This window comes from Pteropus vampyrus, unplaced genomic scaffold, assembly GCF_000151845.1.
Source record: "Pteropus vampyrus isolate Shadow unplaced genomic scaffold, Pvam_2.0 Scaffold581, whole genome shotgun sequence".
In the NCBI taxonomy this organism is placed as follows: Eukaryota; Metazoa; Chordata; class Mammalia; order Chiroptera; family Pteropodidae; genus Pteropus; species Pteropus vampyrus.
Window position 1 is genome coordinate 734,731 of NW_011889362.1, and position 5,460 is coordinate 740,190.

Below are 5,460 nucleotides of genomic sequence, written 5' to 3' on the forward strand. Positions count from 1 at the left end.
ACATATTGAGAGAACAATCAAATGAAAGCATAGCCTAATACTTATGAGGTAGTTCAGGGTGGCAAAATTGAGTTAACCTTTTATTTACAGACTCTTTTACAGCTTTATGCTATTTAAAGACATTAGTTGCCTGAAACGAGGTTTTTAGGTTAAACCTCCTTGATTTACTGTCTATAATGTTGTTGTTGTTTGTTGTTGTTGTTGTTGTTTATTGTTTTTTAAGAGATATCAGACTATAGCAGTTTTCCTGGATCAAACTTGGATTGATGTAGAGAATACTTCCTTCAAGAGATATTTCAACCATTGGTGAGATGACACAGCCTGGGCGCTGGTTTCTGAAAGAGTATAGCCAACTGTTTTATACTAAGGAACCAAGCTTTAAAGGAAGTCCTTATTCTGCACTTCACATTTACTGAAGCCAGTTTGTCTCTTTATGTGGACTTTTCCCCCCTTCAATGAGTGTATATATATAGAGAGAGAGAGAGTGAGAGACATATACATACAAACATAATGATAACATTCAATACAGGCAATTGTTGGAAATATTGAAATGTGACTAAAACCTACCCCTCCAACCTAGGTAATATATATGACATTCTTCTTTCACCACCCTCACCATACCTGGAAACCTTCATTGTTTAATGAGTATTTTGCTGAGATATAGGCTAATAGGCTATAGGGAGATAGATTCTAGTCTTGGGTTTGAAAAAAAAATCAATCTTGCTCTAAAATCTGTAACATTCAAATCTATAGTCCACCTATACCTAAGGATTAATAATAATGAAGCTGATGTTTCTTTAATTTCACTAGCTGCTGGAATACCTTAGGATAGAAATATAATTATTTTACTGTTGAAATATAAAAATATTAATTTATTTTTAATTTTGAAAGTAGTTTACCATGTGGCTAGTGAATGGATTGGCAGGATGAGAGTAGGAATAAAGCCCCAGGCTTTAATAAAAATTAATTTGAAAAGTTTATATGTTTTGCTTCCTATTCAGGATCTCATTGAACCTTCAACCTCTGCCATAAGATTAAAATGATTTACAGACACTGTTAGACCTTAGAGTGATTCCCAGAAGTTAAAGCTTAACGTAGTACTTCAATAAACTACTATAATAAAATATTTTTTATTATGGTACTAAATGTCCTGCAGTATATTGTAATTCAGATATAAAATAATTAAAGGCAATTAAAGCTTATTATACTAAGGATTAGTTTGTGCTAATAATACAAAGATTGTTTGCCTTAAGAAAGAATTCCTTCTAAAATCACCCAAGAAGGCAGCTGAAGTTGGTGGTGCTAGGAAAAAGAAGCAATTTTTTTTTAGATCAGTGATAGAGAACATATTGACAATTTCTCAGAGTACCAGAAAACAATAACATCACTTTTCATTGATGGCATCTAAAAATTGTTTTTTATTGATGGTCTAAATCAAAGGTATCCTAAGGTGTAGGGTGAAATAAATAGATTCAGAAAAAAAAAATTTTCCCTGGAGCACTTAGGTGTAAAGTTGACCTAAAGATGATGAAGACGACCGTTTTCCCTTCCTCAAGAGTCTGGGATTGAGCCACACCTAAGCAGCCCATAGGAGTGAGTCTGTGCATTGCTCAAAAATTTTATTGAAAACTCACCTGTTTCAAGTCCCATGTTAGAAGCATTGTAGCATGTCATTTAAGAAGGTGAGTTCTCTAGATATTCTAAGTTCAATTTCTGGCCTACTAGTTAGAGGAGAGATCTTAATTGTAATAGTAATATTAGTAGCGATAGTAGTAGCTGTAGTAGTAGTAGTAGTAGTAGTAGTAGTAGTAGTAGTAGTAAAAGAAAACCAATCTTAAACATTTTATCCTCTTTTTTTGCCTCACTTTCCTGAACTTTAAAATGGAGTTGATAGTAATACCTCCCTGATAGGGTTTTTGTGGCATTGAGTTAATATATAAAACACTCATAACAGTGCCTGCTATAATTATGTTCTCCATAATTTTAACTGTTATTATTATTATACTATCTAAATACCTACTCTCTTAACAGAGCTTTAATTGCAGAGACATAGCTATTGGACAGTGAGAACCAAAATAGACACCATTTCCTTCTGCAACTTTTTTAGCAAAATTCATTAATTTAACCACCATATATTTTCTGCACTCTTACTGTATGTCAATCACTAATCTAGTTATAGTTACCATATATTCTGTGATAAACAAGACAGACAAGGCCTTGGTTCTCATGTTCTTTACATTTTAGTCAAGGGAGACAGACAATTTTAAAAAAAGGAACCATTAAGTATATGTGATATTTCCATCCAATGATAACGGCTATGATGTAATGTGTTACGAATTAAAAAAAAAAGTGAGTGGGATAGAAAATGATCTGGGGGGGCATAATAATAAATTAGGATGTAAAGAAGTGTATATGTTACCGTATTTCACTCAATTATTGGATGTCTACATTGTGCAAGGCATTGTTCTAGGTACCAGAGATTAAAGTGGTAAATGAGGCGAATAAGGTCTTTGCCCTCATGCAGCTTACATTCTCATATTGGGGCAAGAATTAAAACAAGTAAAACAACAAAGAAATTTTAAAAATCAGTTAGTAGTACATGGTATTAAGAGTTATAATGGGATGAAGACTGACTAGGAGACTATTTAAATTAGGTGGCCAGGAAATAACTCTCTGATTAGGTGTCACTTACCTGCAATCTTACAGACTAGGAGCTATACTTGCAAAAATTTACATGTTACAGGTAAAGGTAATACCAAGTGTGTAGGCCTTGAGTTAGAAATGATATGTGCATATTCGGGGGACAAAAATAAGGAGAGTGTGGGTAAATCAAACAAGGGCCTTGCTGGCCATAGCTTAGAGTTTGGAGTTTATTCTTAGCATAATTAGAAGATTTTTAATCATAGGAGTAAAAGGATTTATTTTATTTTTTAAAAAATTCACTCTGGCTGCAAGGAAAAAAAATGTAGTATAGAAGGTCAATAGTGGGAGCAGAGAGATATATTAGGAGGCAATGATATAGGTTAAATATGACAGTGGCTTGGATTAGATTGGTGACAGTAGGGATACAGATAAGTAGAGGGATTTGAGGTATTTTGAAAGAAACACCAACAGCATTTTTTGATGAACTAATAGGAATGGAGATTAGGAACATAGAGAAATCAAGAATGTTTCCTGTATTATTTAGCCTGAATAACTGGGTACATGGTGAACATATTAAATTTAATATCCAAATAGTGTCAATAAGGAAAAGACAACTGCAGATATAAATCTGGAGCTAGGAGCAATGTCGGAGCTCAAGAAATTTAGAAAATCATTGGCGTATCATCTTATTTTAAATCTCAGGATTGGATATGATCATATAGAAAGAAATTTAGAAATTATAAACTTGCTCCTGTTTTGCGTTTCATTCATACAAGGCCTTGGTAATTGACTGACCAGTCAATGACATAAGAGATATTTATATTAAAGTGTTGAAAACCTTAAAGCTATTCGCAAATAAGGTTTTGATGATTAATTATGGTCCACTTTTTTAGCTTCTCATTTTAGTTATAACAAGATCTATTTTTTTATAGCAAAGACGTTACTCCAATACTGAGAATTTCCAACCCAACTTCACACCGATGGGCCTTAAATTTATAGCCCAGATGAGCAAGGTGGTAGTGGTAGAGGTAGGACCTCCTTCATCCAACCAACTATGTTGTTCCACTGCTCCATAAAGGGGCAGAAGACTATCATATGATTTGTACCTAGATTTATGTAAAATTTAAGGCCTTTTAAATTGTTCCCTGTTTCTATTTGATTTTCATATTTCTGCCTTGATCTTTCTGTTCTAAAAGTAAAGCCGGTTGTCAGGCAGCCTCCTGGTTGAATCACCAAGATTGTATGGTTCTGTCAGGTCCTTCTTATTTTTGAACATTCTTATTTAGGTGTTAGCATCTTGTCATTGCAACATTTGTCACCTTCATGATTGCCTCCTTTGAAAATTCATTAGTATGTCACTTATTTATTTTCTGATACTTGAACTACTGAGGTTACATTTAGAATGACCTGAAAATGGATATGCATCTACTTACTTCCTCTCACCATATGACATCTCTCAAACTAAGGGGCCCGATTCCTCTTTGGATGAGATATTTGTATTTATTTTTAATTTGAAAAGTCTGAGTGTGAAGTGTCTAGCCTTTCAACTGTATGGATGCTGCTAGAGTTTTCTTTTAAAATGTGATGTATGATGGGATCCTATTGAGAGAGAGAGAGAGAGAGAGAGAGAGAGAGAGAGAGAGAGATTTGAATTTATAAATCTCTTAATGACACTATACCACAAGAAGAGAAGAAGGTTCAGCTTATTATATCTTAAAAAGTGCCGGCAGCTTTCATTTTAACTATGTAGTTTTTGCTTATGGAATTTTGACATCCCTGATATTGTTTTAAGAAAGATTTTATATTTAATGTGATATTTTTTCCAGTCAGAGAGTTCAGCTCAAATATGAGAAATAGCTTCTCTCCTATTTCTTTTTTTCTTCTCACCAAATAAGTTTGATTTCTTTATAAAATGTGTCTGTAATTGAATTCTTCTTGGAGGACATGATAGGAAATATTTTCTTCTCTATTTAAAGGTTGATCCAGTAGGCACACAGGGCTGTATCTCTGCAGTATTCACTCCCTCATCTTACCCCAAGCCTGAGCCATGATATAAAATACTCCCTTTCTTCCCTGATTTCTCACAGGGATTCTTAAAACTGCAGGCCCTCGCCCCTCTCTGTATCACATATCTGGCACTGATAATCACCCTGCCAGTACGACAAATCAAAGTTGCTATTCACTATCCCTAGAGAATTAACATTTCCACAGAAATGGTTTGTATTTTTCCCTCAACCCAAAATTTGGAGAAATAATAGCTACAAGGTCTAAAGGTTCAAAGATTGTCCTGCTCAGGGCTCAGTGGATAAAGTACAGATTCCTAAACTTGTTTTTGCAATGTCTGAAAATGTCTCCAGGGTCAAGGTGCATTAAAAGGTTGTTAAAATATTTTCAAATCATTATTCATTTTAGGAATAAATGAAGAGGACATTCAAAGAATCAAACAAATAACTGGATACACAAACTTCAAGAAGATTAGAGTTCAACAAATTTAAGTAAAGGAAATTTTCTGTTTATTTTCTCAGGCATTTTCCCACAGCAAGCCCCTAAATATTGGCAAATCTCATCTTTCTTGTTTTCATGAGATTAAACTCAGTTTTAAGTCCCATCTCCATCTAGTATAGAGGATTTTACATTTTATGGGTAAAAATGAGACAAACTATATATCATTATACTTCAGAGAAAACGTGTTCTTGGAGAAAGACATTTAATTTTGTAATAATCTCCCATGTCCAAACCCACCCAGAAATGAACACTTGATCAGTCATATTATTTAATAATGTGTGTCATATTTGTTTTTTTTCTCCACAGATCAAG